At 49.4% G+C, this 19,589-nt stretch overlaps 1 non-coding gene and 1 pseudogene across 1 annotated transcript; one reads left to right on the top strand and one right to left on the bottom strand.

Moving 5' to 3' along the window:
• LOC120381704 overlaps positions 1-19,589 on the top strand; it is a 177,110-nt pseudogene that overhangs the window by 39,795 nt on the left and 117,726 nt on the right.
• TRNAC-GCA lies at positions 14,240-14,311 on the bottom strand. Its single transcript has one exon. It is a non-coding gene; the product is annotated as a tRNA-Cys (tRNA).

Genomic DNA, 19,589 nt, shown 5'->3' with positions numbered 1-19,589 from the left:
CTCTGCAGTGAAGCTATACGGAAGCGCCTACTGACAGAGGCTCAGCTTACATTACAGAAGGCTGTTGATATTGCTGTCTCCATGGAACTGGCTACAAGGGAGGCACAATACATCGGTGCATCCCCTAGGGTGCAAAAAGTGTCACAAGAACTGACCCACAAAACGGTGCAGAGTCAAGAATGTTACCGCTGTGGTAAGCTGGGCCACCAGGCATCAGAATGCTGGTGTAAGGACCTGATGTGTCAACACTGTGGCAAAAGGGGACACATTGAGTGTGCCTGTAAACAAAAGAAAAAGAGGCCTGTGGTCTGGCTGACAAAAGGAGGAACCTTGCATACCCTAGAGCAGACCCAGGATGATCAAGGTGACACCTCAGCGCAAGAGGAAGTGCCATTGCATGTTTTGTCTTTGGCAGTGGGCTCACATGAATACTGGGTAACTCCGTTATTGGATGGCAAACCTATACGCATGGAACTGGACACCGGTGCAGCTGTCTCACTGATCTCTGAGACTGTGTATAAAGAAAAGCTACAGCATCTTCTGCTTAAGGCAACAAAAACTGTTCTGAAGACATATACGGGAGAAGCTGTGCTCATGCTGGGCACTATTGATGTTAAGGTGGAGCTCAATGGACAGGCGGCTAAATTGCCACTGTTTGTGGTGAGAGGTAACTACCCAGCCTTAATGGGTAGGTCTTGGCTTGGGAAGATTCAACTGAACTGGGCAGAAGTGCACTGGATGACTAAAGAAGAAACCAGTCTAACCCCTATACTAAGGAAACATGCTGCTGTTTTTGTAGATGATTTGGGAAGTATGAAGGGAATCACTGTGACATTGAACATTAAACCTGACAGTCCACCAAAATATCTGAAAGCCCGAACTGTGCCATATGCCATCAGGCCAAAAGTTGAAGCAGACCTGAAGCGCCTGGTCACCAATGGAGTCCTAATACCAGTTACCCATAGCCCATGGGCCACTCCTATCGTTCCAATCGTGAAGAAAGATGGCTCTCTCTGGATTTGCGGTGATTTTAAAGTCACTGTCAACCCAGTGTTGTGTGCAGAGCAATACCCGCTTCCCCGCATCGATGACCTCTTCGCAGGCCTGGCTGGGGGACAAAAGTTCAGTAAGATTGATCTGAGTCAAGCATATTTACAGATGCACGTCGATGAAAAGTCCCAAGAGCTGTTGACTATTGTGACTTATAAGGGGCTTTATCGATACTGCCGCCTACGCTTCGGAATAACATCTGCTCCCGCCCTGTTCCAGAGGGCTATGGACCAGATCTTGTGTGGCTTGTCAGGCGTTCAGTGCTATCTGGATGATATCCTGGTCACTGGAAGAAATGAAGAGGATCACTTAAAGAATTTAGAGGCTACCCTACAAAGACTGGAAGAGTATGGCCTACGAGTTCGCAAAGACAAGTGTGAATTCTTCAAGCCCTCTGTTGAATATTTGGGACACATCATTGATTCTGCAGGTCTTCATAAGGCCCCTGCAAAAGTTAAAGCTATTGTGGAGGCTCCCCCACCTCGAAATGTAAGCCAGCTGCGCTCATTTCTAGGACTACTGAACTACTATGGAAAGTTCATCTCACAGTTAGCCACACTGCTAAAACCACTTCATGAGCTCCTTGGGCAGAACAAGGCCTGGAAGTGGACTGAAGCCTGTGATGTTGCATTTAACAAAGCTAAGGATGCATTGCTAAATTCTGAAGTTCTAACGCACTTTGATCCATCCTTACCCCTACAATTGGCCTGCGATGCCTCCCCTTATGGAGTGGGAGCAGTTGTGTCACACATTATGCCTTTGGGAGAAGAGAGACCTATTGCTTTTGCTTCACGCACTCTAAGTAAAGCAGAAACTAACTATGCCCAAATCGAACATGAGGCATTAGGAATTGTTTTTGGAATTTGGAAGTTTCATCAGTACCTGTTTGGGAGAAAGTTTACTCTTCTCACAGACCATCAACCTCTGACATCAATTTTTGGACCCTACACAGGCATTCCCCCATTAGCTGCTAGTCGTATGCAACGTTGGGCATTGTTACTTTCAGCACACACATATGAAATCAAATATCGGAAATCCACTCTGCACGGCAATGCAGATGGCCTCTCAAGGTTGCCTTTGCCGGTCAAACATCAAGATAGTGCCCAAAAGGAAATCTTCTTACTTTGAACAGGTAGAGAATACACCCATCACTGCTACTCAGATAAAGAAGGCAACCCGCGTTGACCCAGTATTGTCCCAAGTTATGGACCTGGTGATGCGTGGAAAATCTCGACAAACCTCTCCGGTCTCATCTGACCTTGTTCCCTACATGTCCAGATGGACGGAGTTATCGGTCCAATCTGGTTGTTTGTTGTGGGGGAGACGTGTCATTATTCCACCACCACTGAGATCACAGCTGTTAGAACAGCTACATTCTGGTCACTGTGGAATAGTGTGCATGAAGGAAATTGCACGAAGCTATTTTTGGTGGCCTGGATTGGACAGTGCTATTGAAGAGAAGGCAAAAGCTTGTATGTCATGTCAGGGTGTGAGGAATGCACCCCAGTGGGCACCCCTACACCCATGGGACTGGCCTGAAAACCCGTGGCAACGTATTCACGTTGACTTTGCTGGCCCCCTTGAAGGAAGCATGTTCTTGGTGGCAATAGATGCCCATTCTAAATGGCCAGAAGTCTCTATAATGCAGTCCACTACTGCAGAGAGTACTATCCAAAAACTACAAGGACTCTTTAGTCGTTTTGGTCTGCCAGAACAACTTGTGAGCGACAACGGGCCGCAGTTTGTCGCTCAGGAGTTTCAAAAGTTTATGAAGGCAAATGGGATACACCACATCACGTCAGCACCATATCATCCATCCACCAACGGATTAGCTGAAAGATTTGTGCAGACAATGAAAAACGCTTTGAAATCAGCAAGGGGACAACACTGCATTCAAAAGCATCTGGATACCTTCTTACTTTCCTATAGAAACACACCTCATGCTACGACCCAGGCATCTCCGGCCTTTCTAATGATGGGACGACAGCTGCACACTTGCTTTGATCTGCTGAAACCTTCTGAACCCAGACAAACTGTGCAACATCAGCAGCAATATCAAGTCATCAGATGGGCACCCAGAGCAAAAGACCGAACCTTTAGCCCAGGACAGCCAGTTTTGGCTCGGAATTATACTTCCAGAGCTAAATGGGTCCCGGCCACAGTCATCACTCAAACAGGACCTGTTTCCTACACAGTCCGGACTGCAGAGAATCTTACCTGGCGGCGACATGTAGATCAGCTGTTGCCAGGTCATGCCAGTCTTCAGGACCCATCTGCAGTTGAGGGGTCTGACTTCACCCCTCCTGGTGAGACACCGAATCACCTATTCCTGACTGTCCTCCTCCATTACTGCCGGAGGCTGGGATGCCCCTTTGCCCAGCACGAGCTGATACCACCTCCTCACCCGTTCGTGCTGCGGACCCTGAGCCCATGGTACTTTCGGGTGCAACAACACCAGAAGTTTGCCGTAATCCACCTAGAGACAGAAGGCCTCCTCATCGGCTGGATCTTTAGCTAGGGCAAACCCATGGTTATGGGGCAAAATAATCCCCAGGGTTTAGCCGGGAATGGAGGCAGTCTACCCTCCTTCTCTAGTCTAGTGTGTGTTTTATTTAGGGGATGTTCTTATTGGGGGGGAGGAATATGTTGTGTATTTGGTTGTCATGGTTTTTGGTTCCTATGGTAACTGAGTTAGATTATTAGGGGATAGCTCAGCCAGCTTCAGCCGGCTGGGTGAGTTCTCTGAGTCTGTAAATAAAATGGTGGTTTTGTTAGCTGTCTGCTGTCTGGCCTCAAGTGATTTCTTCCTAAACCGGCTGCCCCCAAGGATATAACAGTATATCTCCAATTATTACCTTTATTTTTATTTATTACCACTCTGTGCTTCACAGTGTGGCAGAACCTAGAGTGTCCATTAGCAGGGAACAATGCTGGGGGGAATCGACATGTGGAAAGGACAGAAACCCTGTCTGCATTCTCTCACATTGCCCTTCTCGCCATGGCAGGCTACAGATTAACGTCCACGTTTCGCTCCAGATCATCCCCTCCTCCCAGGGGGAAGGAAATGGCTGCAATGGAGCTGGCTCAGGTAAGGGATTCTCAGGGAGCTGGTGGTGGGTTCTGCTTGGAGGGAGAGGAGCAGTAAATGTATAGGAGGGTGGGAGCCAGTAATGAGCTGCCAAAATATTAACAGGTTCCCTCCTCCTCACCTCACGAGGGGGTCATGCCCCCCCCCGGGGGTCGTGCCCCATCCAACTCCCCATGCTCCTTGACACACACACCCCCGGGGACCCCTGACCCATCCCCCCCGTCCCCTGACTGCCCCCTGCCACCCCATCAAACCCCTCCTCTCATTCTTGGTGCCCCTCTGGAACCCTTGCCCCATCCAACCACCCCTTCTCTCTGTCCCTGACTGCCCCCCAGCACCTCATCCAACCCCTGCTCCTTCCTGACTGCCCCCCGGGACCCTTGCCCCCATTCAACCCCCTTGTTCCCTGCCCTCTGACCGCCCCGACCCCTATCCACCCCCCACAACCCACCGAACACCCCCTCCCTGCTCCCTGCCCCCTTACCACACTGCCTGGGGCCAGGACCGGGTCCGCTCTGCCGGGACTGCGACTGGGCCGCAGGACCCGACTCCCCGATCCAGGCTGGAGCCGCTCGGCCGGGACCGGTGCTGCGGGGCCCGAGCTGGGCCTGGTTCGAGCCGCTTGGCCGGGACCAGCCCAAGCCAGGGGTGCTTGGCCAGGACCCGGCTGGGGCGCTTAGCCGGGGCCAGGGGGAGCCGCTCAGGTGGAGCCGGACTGGGCCGCGCACGCCGTCCCCCCTCCCCGGCCTGGCTTACCTGCCTGCTGCTTGTTTCAGGCTTCGCGCAAACATTTGATTCGTGGGAAGCAGGGGAGGGGGAGGAGAAGGAGGGCGGAGCGTTCACAGGAGAGGGGGAGGTGAGCTGGGGCGGGGGCCGGGTGGACAGCTGCCCGAGCCTTTGTTAAATTTAAAAGCTTTTTCAGAACCGGTTGTCCTGGAACAACCGGTTCTAAAAAGTCTTCTAAATTTAACAACCGGTTCATGCGACCCAGCTGGAGCTCACCACTGGTGGGAGCTGCTAGAGGTGGTGGGAGGCAGGAAATATCTTGGCTGGAGAAAGGGAGGGGACAGGATGTGACAAACCTGCTGAGACTTGTGTAATGTAGGGTGTGATGGGTTGTCACCCCAGGGTGCAGTCTGGGGGGCTTCTGGGAACCGCTGTGCCCTCTAACCCTCAAGCTGGGCTGGCCCTTCTCACACTGCTTTGCTGGAGATTCAGCCAGCCTCTCCAGGGCCTGTTATCACCCAACACGACAGCAGGTGGCGCCAGGCATCCAACTAAGCTACCTGAGTGCTTTACCTGAGCCACTCAAGGACAGATAGAGACAACAGCCAATTTCCCAGCGATAAGTGTTAGCAAACAGATCAAAGCAGATTACTTAGCAAATAACCAACAACTCAAACCAAGCCTAACATACTAGATGGATAGAATTTGAATTAGCAGTTTCTCACCCTGACTGATGCTACAAGCGGTCCACCAGGTTTCCATACACAAGGTAGAAATCCCTTTACCCTGGGACCAGCACATCCCTCAGTTCAGTCTTTGTTCCTCAGGTGCTTTCAGGAGTTCTCTTGTGTGGGGAATGAGGCCAAGAGATGATGTCACACCCCACCTTATGTAGCTTTTCCATATGGCAGGAACCATTTGTTCTAAACTCAGTTCCCAGTCCAGTTTGTGGAAAAATACAGGTACCAAAATGAAGTTCATTGTCATGTGGTCTGGTCACATGTCTTTGTTGCTGAACCATCAGCATTGTCCGGCTTCTTCACTGTTGTACCTGAAAGGCTCATTGTGGGTGTTACTCAGAGTAAGCACATTTGAAAGACAGATACAGAGTCAATATCCATAACTTCAGATACAAACATGATCCATGCACACAGGTAGGATAATCATATTCAGCAAATCATAACTTTTCCAGTTACACCGCAATTGACTAATCTTGTACAAAATGCCTCATGTCCTAATCATATTATAATCCTGCCACTATGCTGAATATGGGCTGTAGTGTCAGATAGGTCCTAATGTCAAGGCACAAGTGTAGGGAATGAAACTTCCCCTCTTTGTGGAACAGGAAATAACCCCCCAGCCAGGGATGGGAAAACTTCCCAGACTCCCAGTGCTGGAGCCTGAACCTACTGACACTTCATTAGTTACCCCCACCCCCGATCTTTGTGGCAACTGCAAACGTTATCGGTGATGATTTTATATTCTCTTCCAGGTCATTGATAAAAATGTTAATAGCACAGGGCCAAGATCCAATCCTTGTGGGAACCCCCTAGAAGGAAATCCACTCGACCATGGTTCCCTATTTACAATCCCAGTTTTTAATCTATTTAATGTATGCCGTGTGTATTTTGTACCTTTCTAGTCAAAATATTGTGCTGAAGCAACTCATATGCCTACGTACTATTAGCTGCAACCAAACCTTTGATCTCATCCAGTAAGGATATACAGTTAGTTTGATAGGATCTATTGTGTCTACACCTTTTTAATGGGTACTAATTATATTACCCTCCTTTCTTTATTAATGAAATCCAGTATCGGCTGCTCCATTCTCTTGCCCGGTATCGATGTCAGACTGACACACTTGTCATTAGCTGCGTCATCTCTTTGATAGTTTTTAAATATTGGCACAGCATTAGCTTTATTCCAGTCTTCTGGAATTTCCCAAGTGTTCCAAGTCCTAATTAAAATCAACATTAACAGTCCACCACACTCCTCCAGCAGGTCTTTCAGAACTCTAGTTATCTGGACCCACTGATTTAAACACATCTAACTTTAATAGCTGCTGTTTAACATCCTCATGAGTTACTTCTGGAATGGAAAGACTGTCAGCGTCAACATCTTATGATATGAGTTACATCATCTGTTTTTCTCCAAATCCAGGAGAGAAATATTTATTGAACACTTTTACCTCTTCTGCATGTTTGTTGATTATTCTGCCATTTCCATCTAGTAATGTACCACTACCATTGTTAGGATTAATTTTGTACTTTTAAAAACTTCCTTCTTATTTTCATTGGTTGATCATTGATTTCTGTTAGCTTCCCTTGCCAACTTTCTACAATTCTGACCTTCTAACTTAGATTCTTTACTATTGACTTCCCTTTTCTTCCATATATTTTATTTGGAGAGTGTTGGGATTCCTACCAGGGAGCTACCAGCAGGGTCCAGAGACAGCCCCATCTCCTATATTAAGCTCTGGCTAGTAGGTATATGATAAATGTGATGACCCTGCCTCCGTCTGTCAGCTGGGAGACACAAAGGTTCTCTCTTTCTACCCTCTGATGCCACCTGGCTGTTCTAGGCAAGGTGAGGTGGGACTCTGTTAACATGTGCCTCCCGGAGCTTCCATTTACCTGGTGCTACTGTTCTGTGAGTAGTGGGGTTGTGAGTGGGGCAGCAGGTACTGAGTGGTGGACTCTGGCTCTTTCAGGGGCCCGTGACCTGCGAGGAGGTGGTTGTGTATTTCACCAGGAGGAATGGGCTCTGCTGGACCCTGTTCAGAGAGCCCTCTACAGGGATGTCATGCAGGAGAACTATGAGACGGTGACCTCACTGGGTAAGGAGTCCTGTCCCTGGGTTATTAGAAGCTGTGAGGTCTCTAAAGAACCTGAGCAGTAATAACTTTATACCATTATTCATCATCCAAGTATTGACAAGTTTCTTTGTCCCCCCTTTTTTTCCTTGTCTCCCATAGACTAGCAGGCAGCAGGGAGGGATAAGGTAATGAGAGACGAGGAGGGAACACAAGAAGCTCCCAAGGCGCCAGGAGGTGGTGCCGGCTGAGAGTAATGGGAAGAAGGAGAGGGCAGTGTGGAGGAAGGGCACCCAGGAAGTGGGCTGGATGGATCAGTGGGAGGAGGAGAGATGTGGGGATCTAGAGCTGTGGGGGATCCCAGACCTTTAACCCTGAATCCGTACCCAAACCTCAGGTAAATCCCAGACTTCAGCATAACCACTCTCACAAAGCCTCAGCTTAATATAAGGCCCTGAACTGTAGCAAGCTTAGGCCACGTTTACTAAATCGTATCACTAAATCGACCACGGCTAGATCAATCTCAGTGTGTCAATCCCGGCTGTAGTGTCGACCTGCCCTTAATAACCCATTTATCTATGTTCACCTCCTTGCCCCTCCATGCATGGTCCAAGCTAATAAGCAATACTCTGATTATGACATCTTACCTCTAGCGAGTATGAAATTGCCCACAAGACGTGAGACTGGGTCATAGATTGTAAAATCAGGTCGGGGTCAAGAAGAGTGAGAGTTTGGAGAGAGTCTTGTCCCCCCTCTTCCCATCTGCAGCAGCCACAAGCTGTCTTCCCTCCAGGCTCCTTGGATCTCTGAGCCTGTCCCTCCTGAGGCTGCGTGGCCCAGTTCTTGTTTCTGACCTTCTCCTTTTCCGGAAGAATTAGAGGCTGTTGCTTCTGAATGTTAGTGTGTAATTCCCCAGCCTTCTCCTCCCACTGGGGGAGTTTAATTCTCCCTCCCATTACCCCTGAGTCACTAGATTTCCTAATTCCCCAAAATGTGCTTTTGTGATGTCACAGTTCTGGGGTAGCGAAGCCTTTGACCTGCCTCCATGGTCTGCTCAAGGAATGGCCCCTCAGGTATCAGGCCTGTAGCCAGCCCCTCTCTATGGGCAGGGACCCACATGCCTCTCCTTTTTGACCATTGTGTGAAGATTGCAGCTTGTCCTCCACTGTGTTTGCTGGACTAACGTCCAGTTCCTGTGCTTTGCTTTCTCTCCAGGGGCTGTGAGCAGTGTGTGTGTGAAAGAGATAGTGGGGTCTATCCGTTCCCCCATTCTATGTCTGTCTTGTGTATTTAGATTATAAATTCTTCAGGGCATGGGCCAGCTACTATTCTGTGTTTGTACTCTGCCTAGCACAATGGGGACCCACTGTTAGTTGCTCCTTAGCACTAAGGTAATGAATATGATTTATAATCATAATAACTCTCCTGCCACTTTGAGCCAAGGAAGCTGGCCTTGGGATGTTACTGCTTAAAAATGAGCTGGGGGTTAAAACCATGGACTATTCTTTGTGCCAAGTATCCCACAAATTCCACTGACCTCCCTTGTTTTCTTTGCCTGCAATAGGGTTTCCAGTTTCCAAACCTGATGTGATGTCGCAGCTGGAACGAGGGGAAGAGCCGTGGGTCCCAGACCTCCAGGGCTCTGAGAAAGAAGTGCTTCCAAGAGCTGCCTTCGCAGGTGAGGACTTGGTTAAACCAACTCAACAACTGTGTGGGAATGCAGGAAACATTCGGGATGCCCTACAAAGACCCTGTGAGCTCTCCAAGTTCAGGATTGTTCCCTGCAGACGTGGAATCATTATGGCAAATGTCACTCATGGCTTCCCTCCTATTCTGACTGACAACTGGCAGCAGGTCCCTCCCGGATCTCTCTTTCCCCTGAGTGTTCTCATGAGATGCAGACCAAAACTGATCCCTTCCTCTCTCCTCTGGGGAAGGGTTTGGGGAAAATCAGCTCCTAATAGGTTTGATCTCTCCCCCACATATTTTGGATTGTTCATCCCTTTTTCCATTCCTCTCTCTGAGATTTTCTTTCTTTCCGGTGCAGGTAGTGATCTGTGTCTGGATTCTCTCTGTCTCCCATCAGGTGATGGGATGGTGAATCAGAATGAGGAGGAGAAACCCCATCAGGAAGATGCTGAGCAAGGAGAACCACATGGAACTTTATCAGGAAGATCCAAAGGGCATGTTTCCGGGAGTTATGCACTCCCAGAAAAAACAAAAGCCTGTGAGACTCAGGGGAGGCCAGAGGGAAACTTGAGTAGCCTCTCAGACATTATAACAAGCGACAGAATCAACTTGGAAGAGACACGCTACACATGCCATGAGTGTGGGAAAAGCTTCAATCGGAGCTCTGCCCTTATCAGACATCAGACAATCCACACAGGTGAGAAACCTTATGAATGCTCTGAGTGTGGGAAATGCTTCATTGATAGTTCAGCCCTCATCTCACATCAGCGAATCCACACAGGAGCGCCCACACATGCGCTGAGTGCGGGAAAAGCTTTAGTCAGAGCTCAGACCTTATCACACATCAGAGAATCCACACAGGAGAGACGCCCTACATGTGCTCTGAGTATGGGAAAAGCTTTAGTCAGAGCTCTACCCTGAACACACATCGTAGAATCCACACAGGAGAGAAGCCCTACATATGCTCTGAGTGTGGGAAAAGCTTCAGTGGGACCTCACACCTTATCAGACATAGGAAAATCCACATGGGTGAGAAACCTTATGAATGCGCTGAGTGTGGGAAAAGGTTTAGTCAGAGCTCAGACCTTATCACACATTGGAGAATCCACGCAGGAGAGAAGCCCTACACATGCGCTGAGTGTGGGAAAAGCTTTAGTCAGAGCTCTACCCTGAACACACATCGTAGAATCCACACAGGAGAGAAGCCCTACACATGCTCTGAGTGTGGGAAAAGCTTCAAACAGCTCTCTGCCCTTATCACACATCAGAGAATCCACGCAGGAGAGAAGCCCTACACATGCGCTGAGTGTGGGAAAAGCTTTCGTCAGTGCTCTGCCCTTATCACACATCAGAGAATCCACACAGGAGAGAAGCCCTACACGTGCACTGAGTGTGGGAAAAGCTTCAATGTGACCTCATACCTTATCAAACATAGGAAAATCCACATGGGTGAGAAACCTTATGAATGCGTTGAGTGTGGGAAAAGCTTTAGTCAGATCTCTACCCTGAACACACATCGGAGAATACACACAGGAGAGAAGCCCTACACATGCGCTGAGTGTGGGAAAAGCTTTAGTCAGCGCTCTGTCCTCATCACACATCAGAGAATCCACACAGGAGAGAAGCCCTACACGTGCACTGAGTGTGGGAAAAATTTCAATCGGAACTCTCACCTTATCACACATCGTAGAATCCACACAGGAGAGAAGCCCTACATATGCTCTGAGTGTGGGAAAAGCTTTCGTCAGTGCTCTGCCCTTATCACACATCAGAGAATCCACACAGGAGAGAAGCCCTACATATGCGCTGAGTGTGGGAAAAGCTTCAATCAGAGCTCAAACCTTATCGAACATAGGAAAATCCACATGGGTGAGTAATCTTATGGATGCTCTGAGTGTGGGAAATGTTTCTTTAATCATTCAGGCCTCATCTTACATCAGAGAATCCACACAGGAGAGAAGTCCTACACATGCTCTGAGTGCGGGAAAAGCTTCAAGCACAGCTTAAACGTTGTCTCACATAGGAGAATCACACTCTGAGTGCGGGAAAAGCTACAATCAGCGCTCAAGCCTCATTAGACATCAGAAAAGCCACATGAGAGAGAACTGTAATAAATCCCTTCACTAGGGTTGGCCAAAATTTTTTTTAAAAAAAATCACATTTGCTCATTCCCACATAGTGATTTTTGTACCATCTTCACTGTGGTCTCTCAGCTCCACCAGATCAGTTGCCTGCTTCTGCCTTTTGCACCTCATCCTTCTTCGGGGTCAGTCCTGTGATCTTTTCTATCACCTCCTTTCCTTTTGAGTCACAGGAGTGTGTTCCCTCCGGCCAGGAATGTTCATCCCTCCAGGTGGGGGGAGAGAGGTTGATCCCAACAAGCTACACTGAGGCAAAAACTACCCGTGCCTGACATCCACTAGGACTGTACATGTCGTTGGCTGCTCAAGTTAGTGATCTTAATGTGAAAAATTGTAGTGCAGATGCAGCCCAGGTGCAGGGGTTGGCATTAGCTTCCCCCTTGACCTGACCTAAACTCCATCACTTTCCCTAGTCTAAACAAACCCTGAGCATCACGGTTATACTGTTCCCCCATTTCACAGCAATTGTTAGTCATCGAGTTCTCCCTTGGGGAACAAATTGTTTCATTCCCAGTTGTTCTGATGTTGCTGCAGGTTGTGCTGGAGAGCAGATATTTTCATCATCATTTTTCCCACTTAAAATATATTGAACTATAACAAAGAGCAGGAACAGGGCAGAGATAGGGAAAAAAGGTCATTTCACCCGTTGCAACAACAGACGTAGTTAGGGTAAGTCAGAGGGATTCCCTTATTCCCTATTACCATCCTCCTTCAATCCGTGCTAGAACCTAAGAATCCTTTTCCTTTCCCCCGTTGTGGGATGGGAGACTTCCAAAAGTGCTCCCTGTGCTATAGCACACGGCTCAGCTCAGAGAATAAACCCCAAATAGCCCCTGAGCTTTGCTTTTTGAATTCTGTGTTTCCGATTACTTCAAGCCTGGGCATTGTGATTATTTACCAGTTTCTCTATCACTGTTTCTACCACTGTTTCTGTAACATTATTTGTTTTTTTTATGGGACAGGGTTGTTATTCCATTGCCTAACCCCAACCTGGAAGGCCAAGGTGTGTTTTCTCTGGCCCCTCCCCACAGACAAATCTGACAGGGTTGAACCTGCCAGGGGCAAACAAAATGCCCCACCGGTTACACACACACACACAGCAGATAGACACACACAAGTCAGAGAAGAAACTGAATTATTTGAGCTATCAACATTTCCACTTTCCCACAGCATGTTAGTTCTGAAGGTTGTTTTAATTTGTTTATTTTCTTGGAACCAGAAATGGGGAAAGAGACACTGGAATCAATGGAATTACAGCAGGAAGGGATAAGTCTCATGATTCGTCACTAACCAAAGGCTTTGTGAACAGAGCGATAATGTTACTGAATGGTCTGGCTAACCCTGCAGTTAGAAACAATCAGCTCTATGGGTGGTAAATTTACAGAGGCTTTGCTGCTGATCATGAAATCCCAGCTGTTTAAAGGTAATGTGCTTCTATTTCAGTGCCTCTGGAAGTACAGAAAACAATGATCTGTGTTAAAGAAAAGTTGCCGTTTCTCAGAGCCCCAATTTCTATTGTGTGTGTACAGGAAGGTTTGAATGTGTAGCAGGTAGTTTGGTCAAGCTTAGCTATTTTATGTGTGTAACAGGCTCCTGCCCACCTCCAGCAGAGGTTCAATCACATACGATGGCAACTTACCGAATGTCACACAAATTAGTCCATCCCTCCCCATATTCAGTCTCTGACCGGAATGTTAGAATGAGGCAGAGAACTGGGAAAGTATCGCAGTAGGAATACATTAAAAAGTGGGATTAATCAGAGCTGGGCTGCAGACAGAGCCTGTTCTAGAGCTGGTGAAGTGACAGGGACACACTCCCGCTAGTGCTGGCTCTGAAATAACAGCAGAAGCAGATCGAAGAGAATGAGCTCATGGGCAGCTGCCCTGTCAGTGCATCTCTCACCTGGCAGGTGTTACACGAAACACAGCACTTCCCCCCACTGCCACCACTTCATTATACTGTCCATGGGGCTGTTTGTCCTGCAGGACTTTGATCTCTCCGGGTGGTCCATGGTGATTCATAACAGAGCCATTAGGTGAGCAGGAGTCATCCCCATGGAAATCTCTCCACTTCTTTCTCAGTGTTACCTTCTTAGCCCTGGCTTTGGAGGTGACATTAGCCTTATCCTGTCTTGATTTTAGGTAGGATTGTGATCACCTTCTGGGGCTTGGCAGCTTAGAACTTTTGAGGGCTTTTCTCTGCCTTTTTGGTCCCCGCTGCAGTCAGTACATTCTAGACATGGGCATGGTGACCTCCCTGGGGATCTTGACAGCTTTAGCCAGCTTCTTGGTGGCTATTTTCCTGCTCACAGCCACTGTCTTCTTCTCATGCCTTGTCCTGGGGGCCCAGCTGCTGGTTGAATGGGAAGGAGCCAAAGTGCTGGTGACTTTAGCCTGCACCAAGTGGCCTTTGCTCGTCAGACTCCTGAACCCCAACTGGATGTGGTTCTTGTTCTTCTGCACAGCACAGCCCTGGAGAGGAAGGATCTGCAAATGTACATTCATATGATCCCTTTGTTTAATTGATGAAAACATAAACTAGACACTTAGAGGCTTGGAACTGATTTCAGCTGATGGACAGGTTTGCTAGGTTTTTATGCATTTGGACAGTGAAATGTTGAGTGTCACATTCATTTCAAGCATTCCCGTATAGTGGAGCTCCTGAACATAATGGAGAATGGACATGAAAATGTTTTCTCTTTTTTAAAAAAAAGAAAACAATAAGAGGCTTATTAGAGAGCACTTGGATTTGAAGCAAGGACCACTTGATCTGCAGTCAAACACTCTACCACTGAGCTATACCCCCATGAGAGTAGATACTTTCCCCATTGTAGCTGAAGCACATCAGTGATTCCAATAGCAGGGGCAGGTTCTCTCTGGGGCACAGAGATTTTTCGGGGAGTTGGTGGCTCCTTTCTTTCCTCACCCTGGAGTAAACTCAGCTTTTTACTCCATGGTACATGTTTTATGGACTAACAACAGCAGCTTGAAGAAAGAGGAGAGTGAATATCTCACTCTCAGGGCTGAGGGTGGCCACGTCCCCTCTGTCTGGCCATTGCCATTGCAGGAAATAAGGTTTCAATGGAGTTGAATGCCCTGGCTCAGACTAGAGACACAGAAAGGTTTTGCTGTTCGTTGAACAGCAAAGGAAATTGTGTCTGTATGTGAAACTGAGGAGGGACATGAAATGCCCACAGGGGGGCGCAATGCCCTAAGCTAAGGCAGGAGGGTGAAGGAATGGGGCTGAGGAATGACTGAAGTGGACTCACCTGGGATTGAAATGAAATGTGTCGGGCAGTGAGAAATGTGACATTAATTCAGATGCAGGGTTGAGGCTTCTTTAGCTGCTTGTAGAACTTGAACTTGGTTTCCCAGAAGGGAGAAGGGGAAAGTCTGGGGTGGCCTTTAGTCCCTGGCTGGAGCAGTGTATGAAAAAGGCTCCAGAGACGCGGTTGGCAATTACAGGCCACTGAGCCTAACGTCAGTACCAGGCACATTGGGTGGAATTGTAGAGCCCAATGATTAGACACATCGGTGAACGGAATTTGCTGGGTGTAGCGGGTGGTTACCTGCTCCTGCCCTGCAGGGCTTGAAGTGCCCAGGAGAGGGCTGGGGCTGGGGCAAGGAGCCTGTTCTGATTGGGGGAAGCAGGCTCAGCTGAGGCCATGCCCCAGTCAGGCCCAGCTGGCCCCTATAAGAGGCTGTGAGCCAGGAGCCCAGTCAGTCTCCCTCTGCTTGTAGCGAGAGAAGGGCCTGGCTGCAGGGACCTAAGCAAGACCCCTAGAGTGGGAGCAGGGCTGGGGAAGGGCCAGAGGAGCTGGGAGCTCTGGCCTGGAAAGCCCCAGGCTGCAGGCCTGACTATAGGCTGAATAGGTGCAGGGCTGCAATGGGGCAGCCCAGGGGGAAGCAGAGGCGGCAGGTCCAAACCCCTTTGCCTGTGATGAGTGGCTCATACTGCAGTCTGCCCCAGTGAATGGGGGCTGGATGGAGACTGGGCAGTAGCCAAGACTGAGGTGACGTGGGGATAGTGGGTGGGGGTTCCCCTGGGAGGGGGAGACCCAGAACTGGGGGGGTACTGTCAGGGTAAAAGGGGCACTGGGGTCCTGGGAGGAATGGGGCAAGCTGCGGTAAGGCAGATCACCAGCCTGCAGAGGGTGCTCTGACAGCTGGAGAGCTAATTCCCAAGACAACCAGCAGGAGGTGCTGCCGGGTGAGTCTGCCCCCGCTTACATTGGGGAAGAATGAACATGGTTTTTGTAAAGGAAAATCATGCCTCACGAATCTACTATAATTCTTTGAGGGAGTCAACAAGCATGTGGCTAAAGGTGATCCCGTGGATATAGTATACTTAGATTTTCAGAAAACCTTTGACAAGGTCTCTCCCCAAAGGCTCTGAAGCAAAATGGGATAAGATGGAAGGTCCTCTCTGGGATAGGTAACTGGTTCAAAGGCAAGAAAGAAAGGGACGGATTTTCAGAATGGAGAGAGGTAAATAGTGGTGTCCCCCTGGGGTCTGTACTGGGACCAGCACTGTTCAACATACTCCTAAGTGATCTGGAAAAAGGGGTAAACAGTGAGGTGAAAACATTTGCAGATGATACAAACCAACTCAAATTAGTTACATCCAAAAGAGAGTGTAAAGTGTGACAAAGGGATCTCACCAAACTGAGTGACTGGGCAGCAAAAAGGCAGATGAAATTCAATGTGGATCAATGCAAAGTAATGCACATGGGAAAACATGATCCCAATTCTACATCTAAACTGCTGGGGTCTAAATTAGCTCTTACAACTTAAGAAAGAGATCTTGGAGTCACTGTGGATACTTCTCTGAAAACATCTACTCAATGTGCATCGGCAGTCAAAAAAGCCAACAAAATGTCGGGAAGTCATTAGGAAAGGGATGGCTAGCGAGACAGAAATATATTGCCTGTGTATAAATCTGTGGAATGCCCACATCTTGAATACTGGAGCTGGTCCCCTATCTCAAAAAGATATATCGGAATTGGGAAAGGTACAGAAAAGGGCAACCAAAATGATTAGGGGTCTTGAACAGCTTCCATGTGAGGTGAGATTATTAAGACAGGAGTTTTCGGCTTGGAAAAGAGATGACTAAGGGGGGGGCTAGGATAGAGGTCTATAAAATGAGGACAGGTTTGGAGAAAGTAAATAAGGAAGTATCAGAGGGGTAGCCGTGTTAGTCTGGATCTGTAAGGAAGTGCTATTTACTCCTCATAACACAAGAAGTAGGGGTCCTCCAGTGAAATGAATAGGCAGCAGGTTTAAAACAAACGAAAGGAAGTATTTCTTCACCCAACACACAGTCAACCTGGGGAAACTTTGCCAGAGGATGTTGTGAGGGCCAAGACTATAACAGGGTCCACCAAAGAACTAGATAAGTTGATGGAGGATGGGTCCATCATTGGCTATTAGCCAGGATGGGCAGGGATACAAAACCATGCTCTTGAAGTGTCCCCAGCCTCTGTTTGCCGGAAGCTGGGAATGAGCGACAGGGGATGGATCGCTTGATGATTCCCTGTTCTGTTGATTCTCTCGCGGGCACCTGGCATTGACCACTGTGGGAGGACAGGATTCTGGGCTGGCTGGACCATTGGTCTGATCCAGTATGGCCGTTCTGATGACCAATGAGGGCAGTCCCCACCAGCAATATGTATATTTGGTGCGCTGAAAGGGCTAACTTCCCAAAGCTGACCCAAAGCCTTTACTGTTAAAGCACGTCACACCAGCCATGCAGAGAGGACTTTGGTTTTACCCCACTGGCTAATCGGACGTCATAGAATCAATTCCCTCAGCTATTCCAGTTCTCTTCTGTTAGGTTCTATGGGAGCGGTAGGCCCTCCCAGGGTGCTCTGCAAGAACGAGGCCCACACACACTGTGAGTTATTGGCTTTAATGAAGGTAAAGTGACACACCTGCAACGGAGACTCCAAGCATTGCTGTCATGGAGGCAGGGAACCCAGCGCCCTGGAGCTCGGCCTGGTACGGAGTCCAAAAGCAGACACAAAGCATGCTCATATTTATATAAACAGCAGCAAGCCAGCTCATACATAATGCAATAAGGACTTTCCACCCTCCGGGGCCGCCCCCTTGGCCAACAGCCTAGGGGCTTTCCACGCAGCGGTTCCAGCCGGTTATGGCAGGCTGGAACTGGCATGCCGTGTCCAATGACCGGGTGCTGAGAAAGTGAAACTGCCTAAGCTAGGCCGTAACAAAATCTTCCGTGGTTCCCTATCCTCCTACACCCCCTGAAACAATCCCCCCACAAGTGCCGCCCACCCCGTGGAAACAAACCCTCCTTCCCCAGCACTGTCCCGCCAAAACAGCGGTAATGAACCTTGCTAATATGTTATAGGGGGCCCCTAAGGTAGTATAATTAAGGTAAAAGAAAAATGTTTTTTTGCTAGAAGTAGAATAAGATCTTTCCCCCACTTGGTAATCAGTCGCCCTGTTGAATGAATGAGGTGGGACTGAGGAAGGCAGCACCTCCAGACAGCTGCAACCCTTGGAGAGGGGCTGGGAGCCCGACCAGATCAGCAGAACAGGTCAGCCAGGGACTCATAGCTCGTCTCCTCAGTCCCCTGCTGCCGGCTCACCAGCCCCTCCCACTCCCCGCCTCAGCCCCCAGTTCCGTGCCGCCGGCTCACCCGCCCACTCCCCTCAGTCCCCCACCCTCCACGGCTCACCTGCCTGCCCGCCCACTCGCCTCCTCAGCTCTCCTCCCCCACCGCCAGCTCACCTGACCCCCCCCCCACTGCCCACCCGCTCACCTCCTCAGCTCTCTTCCCCCACTGCCAGCTCACCTGACCCCCCCCCGGGGTTACCTGCTGCAGTGCGGGCAGCCCCCCTGCCCCAGCTCACCTCGTCTCCGTCTCCACCTTGCTGGGCCTGAGTGTGAAGCCGCCACACGGCTTCTCTTCCCTCCAAGGCTTCCTGCGTGCACAGCTGATTAGCAGGGGGAGGGGGGAAAGCGAGGCGGGGTATCCAGGGGAGGAGGTGGAGTGGAGGTGAGCTGGGGCCAGCAGCCAGCTCACCTGCCCCCCCCCACCACTGCCTGCCTGCACGCTTCCTCAGGCCCCCTCCCTGACCTGCTATTGTGTCCTACAGGAGGCCTGTGATATGCAGGGGGTCAGATTAGATGCTCTAATGGTCTCTTCCGGCCATAAAGTTGACTCATTTCTGAAAATCTGAGTGTAGCATTGGGAGCAGCGTCTGATGTTTCCCTGTCTAGCCGGCTTGCTGCCTAGAACGAACGCTCCTTGAGTGGGGTGATCCCCAGGGAGTAGCTCAAACCTCCAAAGTGCCTGGCCAGGGGCAGGACATTGGCCCAGCAAGGGAGGCGTGTGGCAGTGACATCACAAAGGCCTTTTGCAGGACCTCAGACTATTGGTCCACGGTGGTGGGGAGGTGGTGACCTCACAGAGAGATGCTGACATCAGCCAGGCAGGACAGGGGTGAGGGGCCAGGGAAACCTCAGAGACCCCTGTGGCTTTGCTTCAGCAAGTCTCCTTCTCCAGGTCTCTCTTTGAGGACTGAGAGTATTCAGGTTCATGGACGTGAGCGCCAGGAGGAACCTCTTTTGAGTTTTCTCCTTCCCTTTTAGTGATTTTACTAGAAAACAGCAGTCCCTGTTTAGAATGTAAGAGCCTCCTGGAGGTTTGAAACCTGTTCAGTCTGATCCATCTGGTGACAGTTGATTTCTAGGCATGGAAAACACGAGCTTAAAGAGGCAGAATTTCATTCCGCACCTGGGATTTTGTCCCTTAGAATCACTGGGGACATTAGGGTTTGTACTTTTTGTTTCACTTTTTCCTCCAACCATCTCTCCCTCCTTTCTCTTCGTCTCTTCCTTCTTTTGTCCTTTCTCCTGTTCTCCTCCCAATACCAGGAGGGGTGTGTGTGTGTGTGTGTTGCAGGGAAGTGCTCTGCAGCTCCCACTTTGGGAGATCCACCCAAAAATGTGGGGCTGAAATAGTGCTCGGGCAGTGATCCCCACCAGTGACCTGGGCCATCCTTTGGGCTCTCTGGTGAGAACCCTCAGCCTCCCGTCCTCAGTCTCTACCCTGATT

Source organism: Mauremys reevesii, linkage group 14 (genome assembly GCF_016161935.1).
Source record: "Mauremys reevesii isolate NIE-2019 linkage group 14, ASM1616193v1, whole genome shotgun sequence".
In the NCBI taxonomy this organism is placed as follows: Eukaryota; Metazoa; Chordata; order Testudines; family Geoemydidae; genus Mauremys; species Mauremys reevesii.
This window is presented reverse-complemented; position numbering and strand designations above follow the sequence as displayed.